Here is a 10,823-nt window from a genome sequence, read left to right on the forward strand (position 1 = left end):
GAACTTTTGAAAATATATTTTCTAATATTTTAAAAACTTTCAAAAATATTTTTAAATTTTTCCGAAAATATTTTTTTATAGTTTTACATTCTTCGAAAATAAATTTTCAACATTTCTGTTTTTTTAAATCTTCGAAACATATTTCCTATATTGTTTAAACACCCAATAATATTTTCATTCTAATTACAAAATCCTGCTGTCATAATTTATATTTTTTACAAAATTTTCTAAGAAACTCTGATACATATCTTACGCTCTGACGCAGGTTTTCTCACCAAYTTATTTTTTCGGAAATTTAGTTTTTCGAAAATATATTTTCTACAAATTTTTAATCACAAAATATTAAGTTATTTCGAGATTCRTATGAAAATTTATTTATTTTTTTCGAAAATAAATTTTTGAATTTTTTCGAAAATATATTTTTTAAACTTTTTTAGTTTTATTTTTAATATTTCGAAAACATATCTCCCAAAATGTATGTCAAAATTGTTGAATTTTTCGAAAGTATTTATTTCTAGAATTTTTTTGTATCTTTTTTTTTCATTCTAATCAAAAAAACCCCCACTCAAAATTTGTATTTAAAAAAAATTCGACCGGTGGCTGACACTCCCAGCTGTCGTTCGCGCCCTGTCAGTGTCCTGTCATTGTCACCATCACAGGCTGACTGGTGTAACGAAYCCACGCATATGCTCTACTTTTCCCACACAATCTGTCAATATATAATACGTATACATATTTACGTACGAAAACGTGTGTGAGCCTTGTGTGTCCTTTGCGGTAACTCATTTTATTTTGCCGCCGAAATCCTTGACAAATCGCTGTTTGGTTACGCTCCATTGATATTGAGTACAAGACCGAATTATGAAACCATAAAATGCATTTACCCATTTAATTTAGAAGTGTGTGGTATTTATTTTTAAATAATATGTGTACATATGTATTGTTGAGGATTTATTAGACGTTTGAGGTAAGGTTGCCAGTTGAATTAAACATTTTTTTTAACACTACATACTTGAATGTTTTCCAGAAGTCTGGAAGAGTCGTCAAAAGTGGAAGTGATATATCCTAAACCTGAATTTAACGGAGTAGGTTGGAAAATACGTAGTCCTGATGCATCCCGACCCTGTTTTTAAAATATTAAGAACGAAATCTAAGACTAGGTAGATCTAGAGAAGGAGAATTGAGTACTCTTATAAAATGTAAATACAGGGATAGAGAATGGGAGTTAAAAACTCTGAAGAGATTACAATATCAATAATGCCAATAAGACGCAGAAGATTTTTCCGAATGACTTCATTGCATCCGATATGCGATCTCATACGCGCGAAAAGTTACTACAATCCATGACTTATTAGGGGAACTGAAAATAAGCCTTGGTTAAGGATAAAATATTTGATTAACTCAATATTATATGAATTTTTCTCAAATCTGGCAACCCTGCACGCACACAAAAACCGGAAAAAAWTTCGAAAATAATTTATAAAAACTCTCGAATTTCAAACGGCTGAAAAAACCAAGCATGGCTCCTCAAACCAAAGCTATTTTTATACACAGCGACTTAAAGCGTGACAAGAACACAATGCCAGTCAACATACAAAGCGCATGCGCAACATAAATGAGTCCTTCTGGGCATACATAAACGTTCTTTGCATACCTAACTTGTTATTGCTTCTAAACGCATGCTTCTTGCCTTTTTCTACAAATTCAAATTTCCTCCGCAAATTATGTGGCATAAATTCACAAATTATCGGTTTATTGAGCATTTTAATTTCGCTAATCGGCTTCCAGCCGAACATACACACGCACACACCAGCAAAGTGCTAACAATTAGAGCGGTTATCGGGCGATCGCTTTGAAGACGCTCTACTTTACCTGTGCGCCATCCGYAAGAGTCGATCCTGCTTGCGTTGTTGTTGCTGTTGTTGCAATTGGCGACTGCGGCATTTAGCACGTCGTGTTCACAACTAATTTTGCAGTCATTTYGGCGAGTAGTGCCGAGTGTTTCTGTTGTCAGCGCTTGCAAGTCAACTGGCGGCGGCATATTTTACTTCCTTTTGCTTTTGGCTGATCTTTTTCACGGTCTGTGGCGTTCTGGCGCTTGACTCGGTTCGCTTGTTATGTGAACTAGTTGCTGGGTGTTGTTGGTTTTTTAACCATGTCTTTACGATCACCATTCTTCTTACTTTGTTTGTGGACTCGATATGCTTGCTGATATCTTACCTCTACTGAGGATCGTTCCTTAACTTGCCACAGCGGCGTCCTACCCGTGCATCCTTTTACTTAACGAATACACTTATATATTATTCTATTTTGGCTTGGACCCTTTCCGTTTACCCAATTACCGTTTAATATGCATTTTGCTATATATTTCTTTAGGCCAATCTCATTTCTCAGCGCGCCGCAGGTCGACGAGAATAAGCTGGCTTGTCTTGCGACTAACCTTATCCCGTTGTTTACGTGCCTTGCTGCCTTTTTGACCTGCCTAGCCTACTTGGTTTTTCCCTTCTTCATTTTGTAGTGGCAGTTTAGTCAACGTTTTCGTAATTCATTTAAGTCAAATTATGCGGTTCCATTTAGCTTTGATCTCAACTTGACTCAAAAGCGCGTTTTTGCGGTCTAGACAAACAAGATAGTTATTGTTCTGCTTACTGACTCGCCAACATATTTTTATTGGCTTCAATTTGCATTTAGGTCATGCCGAATATCATCAGCGATGTACTTAACTGGTTATTAAGCGACGTTTCAATTAATTTTTGCAATAATCATAAATATTTTTTAACGCAAGGATATGTCGAAGATGAGTAAATCAGAACTACTGGTAAAGAAGACACATAAATATATTAGGGAAGAGAAAACGGTGAYAAGTAGTGCATTCATAGCTAAGGAAGAAAGAGTTCTGAAGCCTTRTAGCCCATATAAGTTACATTCAAGATCAGGTTGCTATGAAAACTCTCGCCTTCTTCAATGTTATGTTAAGAAGTCTTAACTAGAAATCATGGTGAACAATTCTTTGTGGAACCATCACTTATATAACTTGTGTCGGAACTATATTCTGAATTCAAWATCCGTCCAAGTACGTACATAGTTCTCACATCATTAGTTCTTACAACGAAAGCCTTTGGTATATTTATTTCCTTGAAACCTGAAAACCTTGAAAGTTTACTTTATCTTGATCTTAAATATACTTGAGAAAGTAAGCAATGACTTTTAGTTGTGTCTTGAATGAAAACGGACAACAGTTTGACTTTCGAATACAGAATATGGAGTTTTCTATGGTAACCGGAGACATCGAACCGAAATTATTTCAGATATAATCGAATCCAACCGGATACCAATATATCATCAAAATTCAACCGGGTTAAATTCCGTTTTATGAAAGAGATCTACGGATCAATCTTTAAAAGGCTGAAAAGCTTTAGACAGRAATCGAAAATTCCGTAAAATCTTTGAAACTGAAGATGTCATCGAAGTTCAGCCAAGTTCAATTCCAATTTGTTCAGGATGATCGGTAAATGCTAAAAAAATTTAGACAGAAATCCCGAATTCCGTCATAACTCTGAAAATATCAACTCCGAGACAATGGAGAAATACTTGGGTTGTTCTTTAGGCGACTTCAAAGCATAAGTAGATTTCATCAAGTTTTACTGGACACCCATGATATCGTCAAAGTTCAGCGGAGTTCGATTCTGCTTTCCAAAGGAGATTCATGGATCGATCTTTAAAAGGCTAAAAGATAAASTAAGAAAGTGATCTTGAACTCTATACCCACTTAAAATGAAGAGATGCTAGTGTTGATCTTTAAGAGACTCGAGCACGAAAGCGAAGAGTTCGAGTTGTGATAAAGTTCCATCAAATTCTACCGCCAATTATTTGCAGATAAATATTTCGKAAAGGAAACAAAATTTAACCAGACACCTTAGATATCGTCAAAGTCAGGAGGTAAACAATTCTAAATGGTGACAATATCGGTAAATTTTTAATAGACTTAGAAACGTAAMCCAATATCTGCAGTTTGATAAGGTTTTACCAAGTTTAACCCCTATTTATATTAAAGGTAATCCACCTGATTATGATAGACGTTCCTGTTTATTTTAAAAAAGTCAAACAAAAAACAGTTTAGATCTCKTCAAAATTAAGGCAAGTTTCTCTGCGGTTTACTTAAAAGATAAACGGGTCTAAAAAACTCAGGCAGAGATCCTCATTTCCATCCAAGTTCTGAAAATATCAATTCCGCTTAAAAAAATATATATTTCAGTTGAATTTTAAGAGAACACAAAACGTAAATGGATACGTCGGTTACGGAAATAATCAAAAAGAGATCTTGAATTCCCKCAATCCGAAAGTTCTTTTCCAAACTAAAAAAATAGTTATTTAGTTTAATCTCTAAGAGACTAAGGAACGTAAGCGGAAACCTTCAATTGYTGCAAAGTTACGCCAAAAAAACGTACTTTTCTGAACTATAAGAGAGCTCTTTGGTTTGATCTCTAGACACAGGAAGCATAAAAGCCGACCTTAAGTTAATGCAAAGTTCCGTCATGCCCTTTCTTGATTTATTTGAGTTTTATTGGTCCCACATGTCTTGAAAAATAGCCYGGTTGATATTAAAAAAGTAGCGGAAAACGCTACTCTCTCTCTTGAGAGAGATCCGGTGAAGTTGAGGAATATGGAACGATAGCACTGTGTGTTCCTCTAGCTTTCTCGTAGTTAATACTGCAGAGATAGAATTATGGATTTTTAAAAGTAATTTGTCTGAACTCTCTCTTTCTCCCTTTTATACATTACTGTGGGTTCTTACGTAGAGATTTCTAATTTAATTTTATATGATTGTCTATTGTAATCATTAGCAAAAAAATGTACATACTCGTATATCCCCATGAGTGCAAGCATACGGAAATGCAGAACTCCTCCAGAAATAGTGTTGCCAGTCCACAAAAAATCCTCCGAGCTGCGAGTATGACGCACAGGCAACAAAAGTCAATAAAATATTAATGCAAAAGCAATATGCTTGTAAAACTTATTAATTAACAGCAACAAGCAGGCACCGGCGAARCCGCAACGAGATCCGCGCACACGGCAGCTGCCGCCTTGCCACATGGAATTCCATTAACACGCTCGCGTAAATCGATTAAATTGTGAAAATGGTCTCGTAAAATATTAAAATCATAACTGATGCTTTAGAGGTAGGCAAAAATACGAAAAAAAAGAAAGAAAAAGGCGCTTTCTTCARCAGAAATTTTTCATAGTTATTTGTACATAGTTTCAGGTTGAATGCGCATTGGCTACAGCRATCGACAACAACGGAACGCGGTTGGCCAAGTTCGCGGAGCCAAACGCGGGTGTTGTTGTATTTTTTTGTTGTTATTGTGGTGCTGCCAATTTTATTACCCACATAAAATGTAACAAAAGCAAAATGAAGTGCCAGCGAAACAACAACAAAGAAAAAATAAATAATATCGGCGCTCATATATAAACGCGTGTTGTGTGTGCGAGCGCTTTTAAGTGTTTAAACGAAACAAACCAATTGTAAACGTAAGAAMTTATCGAATAATAAATATGACTTGAAGTACAAGTGAAAAAGTTCATCGTTAAAATCGCTGGCGCGGTGAATGGCGGTCGGTCGGCCGGGTCAGGCCAGGCGAAAAGTATAAGAAGCAGAGACGGAGGAAGAAGCAGAAATGTAATAAGGGGGCAGCAGAAGAAGAAGCAGCAGCAGACGCTTGGGAAGCAGCAGCAAAAGAAGAAAAAGCAGGAGCATAAGAAGAAGCAGCATCAGATGCTTGGGAAGCAACAGCGACTAACCGCCAGCAGGCTAAGATCATTCTTTTGTTGCTGCCTCGCCTCCTCCGCCTGCTCCTTCTTTCTGATATGCACTCAAGCGCAACGGCAACAAATGAAGTGTGGCAYACTACTGAAGCAAAGGAAATAAAGAAATAGCTGTATATGTTTGTGTGTGTGTGCATGTGAGAAATGTATGGCAAATAAATTTCTGCGTTCTGTATTCAAATAAAAGTTCATAAATCGGCATTAAATACGACGGCCAAGAAACCCTTTATTGGTCCAAGAAGAAGAAGAAGCAGCAACAGCGGCAGCAGAAGTGGCGTTCCATTGTGTCGATGAGCCAACAAAGCTGTGAATAAGCCATATGCATATGCAAGTGTATTTGTAACTTTATAAACATTTGCGTGAAATATCTGTTGTTGCATTCCGTTGCACCTTGCGGYCCTAGGTCTTGCCCCCAAGTGGCTTGCAGGCAGGTAGACTGACGCAGTTTAAAAGCTCTATGCATTTTACAGAATTGTGTGTACATGTGTATGTGTGTGTTGGCTCATAATTCAAACTTTTATGTTCGCACGTATTCGGAAATTTTTATTACTCATAATGAGTGATTTCATGGAAGCCCTTTGTAATTGGTAAGGCAAATTTATTGCCTATTGATATGAGTGTCCCTAAGTGTTGTTTGTTGTTGTTTATTTGTTGTTGCAACATCCATATGATGATAAATTGTATGTTGTTGCTTGTTGTCGGCGTTTAACTATAAATGCTCTTAGARCTGCATTCAAACAGATTTCAGTTACTCTTAGTACCATTGCGAACAAGATCGAAAGCGGATCGAAACTCAGAGCATAGATTGATCATATCTGTTTTCGATGAAGTTGGAAGGTTTAGTCAATGACCCTATTCAACTCAGTGGATGTAGGCTGTCGAGAGAGTAAGCATCTTAAATGACAAGTAGTATGGACTGAAGCTGGAAAGCTCAWTGTACCCATATATATGTAGACTACCAGCATATAGTTGTCATAGMAACTGACCAAAATGAAATTCGTGTATAGAAACATTACCGAAAAAGGTAGTTACCGACGAAAACATCACAAAAAACAAAGGTCACAAAGGTCACAAAATCATTTTGAAAGGTCATAAAGTAAAGTTTTTCGAGGTAGCAGTAATTCTAAGGATATAAACTGAACGTGTACATTATATCTTTCACGAATATTTTTGTAAGTGTAATGCTCTTTGCAATGTGTGTGCCGCGCAAGCTCGCTTTTGACCAGAAAATACGATGCGGTTAAATTTTTAGAGATCTTCAACAGTAATAAACCTGAGTTTTTCCATCAATATGTGACAATGAATGAGACATGGYTCCATTATTTCAGTACAATCGAAAGTCATCCTAGTGGACTGTACACGACAAATCTGCTCCAAAGAATGGGTAAACGCAACAGTCGGCTGGCAAGGTTAAGGCGTCTGTATTTGGAATGCGCATGGAACAGGTTTTATTGACTATCTTAAAAGAGCAAGGATCATCAACAACAATTATTATATAATCTTATTGGACCATTTGGAGGATGAAATCATCAAAAAGCGTCTGCATTTCAAGAAAAAGAAAGTTCTGTTTCACAAGTCAGTGGAAACGATGTCAAAAGTTCATGAATCTTGCTTCGAATTGCTTCCACATCCACCGTACTCTACAGATCCGGCTCCGAGCGAATATTTCTTGTTCTCAGATCTTAAAAGTATTATTGCTGCGAAGAAATCTTCGAGGTAGAGAGGTGATCGCCGAAACTGAGACCTATTAGRGTAGAGTAATCGTGTTATGCTTACTAGTCTAGCCTCAGGTAGGTTGAATTTTTTATTCTCTCTGCAMACAGTTAAATTTCAGCTTATTCTCAGTCTTTTTTTTAAAATTCATGACTTTAACCTTTATTGTCTTCGGGTATGACTTCAGAAAGAGTACTTAAAAATTATTTAGGCAAAAGGTAGCATTTTACTTTTATTCGCCGCTTCCCTTCTTATTTTTTAATTTGGTCCAAATTTTATATGTGAAAGCATTAAAATGCTATCTAGTCGAATTCAACACGAGGGATTGTCAAAATACTTGAAATAGTCACATTAATTTGATATCTATTTGACTAAACCAATCTGTTCCAGGTATGCATGTCAGYTGYTTGTTCGATTTGASACTTTCMATTGTCTGCATCAACTTTCAAAGTGGTAGAAAAACGAAATCACATAGTAATTTCTAGCAGAGATTAGGAGTATTGCAGGATGAAACCGAACTTTTGATCACTTCAGAGGTCTCTTTGTAAGTTTTTCGAAAATAACGGTCTATGACAGTAAGCCAACATACGGAGCTGGAATATAAACTAAGACATATCAAGATCTAGTGCTCTAAAACTTGCAGCTTGTTTAAAATATTGAAGTCCCATACCATACTACTTCGACTAGCAACAAAAAAAAATTTGAATTTATAATTTTGAGTAAAAAAAGTAATTTTTATGCCATAGGTTTTCTTGTTTTTCTTCTTCTTTTTCCCTCATTATTATTGTTATTTTGGTTGTAAATTTCAATAAATCAATTCGTAAAGAGTTCTTCAAATGCACAMGCAATCAAATCGAAGCGGAGGAATCATTGCATACAATTATGATAACGTTAATGACCGACATAAATCTATTAATAATCCATTATCTATTGAGTTTGAAAGAAACATGATTCAAAGTGGTTGACACAAGTAAACAAAACGAACGTAGATGCCAGAATTAGAATGAAGAATGAAGAAATAAAATTAAAAAGCAACAAGAAAGAGAACACATGAGGGGAAGCGTTCAATCAGCGCCGATAATAAAAACATGCATCAAATATTTCTGACAATTTTTTGTTTGCGCTGCGAAGAGAAAGATACTTTTCTACATGTTTTCAAACATTCATTAGGGTGGGTCGGATTTTTTTGCTAATAATTTGAATATCCGAGAATTTTTTTTCCTTTACTTTCCTACATGCATATGCATATATGTATAAGTACATACATTAGGGTGGGTCGAAATTTTTTTGATAATAATTTTTCACAATTTTTTGTTTGCGCTGCGAACAGAAAGATACTTATTTTCATACATGCATTAGGGTGGGTCACAAAAAAATTTGCTTCAAATTTTCCGACAATTGTTTTGTTTGCTGTGAACAGAAATATACTGTTCTAATTGTATTTTTATATGCACATACATTAGCGTGGGTCAAAAAAAATTATTTTTAAAATTTATTTTTAAAATTATTTTTTGAAGAGCCTTCAACTTTCCACAAAATTAATAAAACGAATTTTTTTTTTTAGCTGGAAGCGAGATACANTTTTTTTTTTTAGCTGGAAGCGAGATACAAATTTTTCTAACTAATTCTAAGGCGGCTGACCTTCCCGATACAATCAAGACTCATACGTGGAGAGCTTTTCTTAGAGGTGTCTATCTCTATAATTTTTCATACTATGAATCGAGACAAAAACACTCAATTTTTTGGATCCACCTTAATATACATATGCATATACATATATGACCATAAACATTAGTACATGTGTAAGCAATGGCTTTTGAGTAATACACCGCTTAACCCTTCTCCTTCACAACCAAATTTATCAATAAACAATGAAACAACAGCAATAATAACAACAAGAACAAGAAAAATTACAACCAAAAAATATTCAAATGCCAAAGCAAGTGACAGAGTTATCGCGCTACACCAACGCCGCCAGGCAGACAGTCAACCAACGGGCCGAAGGCATGGAGCTTCGCTGACAGATATGAATGTGCGCCGATATGAGGAAGAAATTAGACGCACCACAACAACAGCAATGCGCAGCGCTAACAAAGCGCAGACAAAGTGGCGAATGCGTTAGTTGTCACCAGCGTCTAACACAACAGCAACAGAAACAACAACAATAGCGGCAAAAAGTGTGCAAACGCAACGGCGAGATTTTTAATCGAATTTGTATTGAGATTGCAAGGCCATAACCCAACCCCAGCCACAGTGCTGCAAGGCTTTTGCCAATCATTGATTTCTGAGCCAGCCAACGGCGGCAACGTACTTGCAACACCGTGGATGTCGCACGGCCGCCTGCTGGAGCGCTAAAGAATTTATGGCCCCCTATGGTTTTATCGACGCCTTTGCGACAAGGCGACCCCGGCCGGCCGGCCGGTGTGTTGCGACTGACTGCTGTGCTGCGTAAACTTACTTGTATGTTGTTATTTTTATTTGTATATTGTTGTTGTTTTTATTAGTATATTTTTGTAGTTGTTACGTTGTGCTTTAACTTTGTCGCCGTGCGCTTGCCAGAAACTGCATTCGCGGCGAAGGAGCAGAAGAAGACGCTCCAGCAGTCGCACTTGTTTTTATTTCTTCGGTGTAAATTCTTTTCGACAGATAACAATGACAACTCTCCAGCTGGTTGCCGCGTTGGCTCAGCATCTTTACGCGTTTTATCAACCATATTTTTAGGGATTTAAATTGTGAGCTCTTTTTTGTTTTTTGTAAATTTCGATTTTATTCAATTCATTTTTCATTCTCACTCTTGATAAGGGTTGGAATTTCATTGTTTTTGTTGTTGTTATTTTTTTTGTTTTTTTTTTTTTTTGTTGCAATTGCAGCAATATTCTGTTGTCTTGCTTGCATGTTTTTATGATTCTTAACCTTTGCTTGTGGCGTGTTGCACACCTTTTCACTCATCGCCGTCATTGATAATCACTTAGCTGATATCGGTGGCAAGTATGAGTGGCGGACCTAATACAATCTTTAAATATTTTTAGAATAAAACTTTAAGTGCGTACTCGCATTATTTTCAATCACCTTTAGGTGTCGATTATATCATAAGGCGCTTTGGGAGTCGAGTGTTCTGTTCTGCTGCGGCAGGTTAAGTATAGAGAAAATATAGCTTGTACAGTATATTGGTCCGAAGATTATTGTAAATAAACTTTTAGTTAATAAAAATAGGTATGAAAAAAAAATTTACATTAATAATTAATTAGTTTGAATTAGACATTTAATTTGATTAATTAAAATTAATT

At 36.1% G+C, this 10,823-nt stretch overlaps 1 protein-coding gene across 1 annotated transcript in view; it reads right to left on the minus strand.

The window, feature by feature from the left end:
* Positions 1-10,823, minus strand: part of LOC108966595 (titin) — a 358,580-nt gene that overhangs the window by 164,559 nt on the left and 183,198 nt on the right. The window lies entirely within an intron of this gene.

Source organism: Bactrocera latifrons, unplaced genomic scaffold (assembly GCF_001853355.1).
Source record: "Bactrocera latifrons isolate USDA-ARS-PBARC rearing strain unplaced genomic scaffold, ASM185335v1 scaffold_165, whole genome shotgun sequence".
NCBI classification, from domain to species: Eukaryota; Metazoa; Arthropoda; class Insecta; order Diptera; family Tephritidae; genus Bactrocera; species Bactrocera latifrons.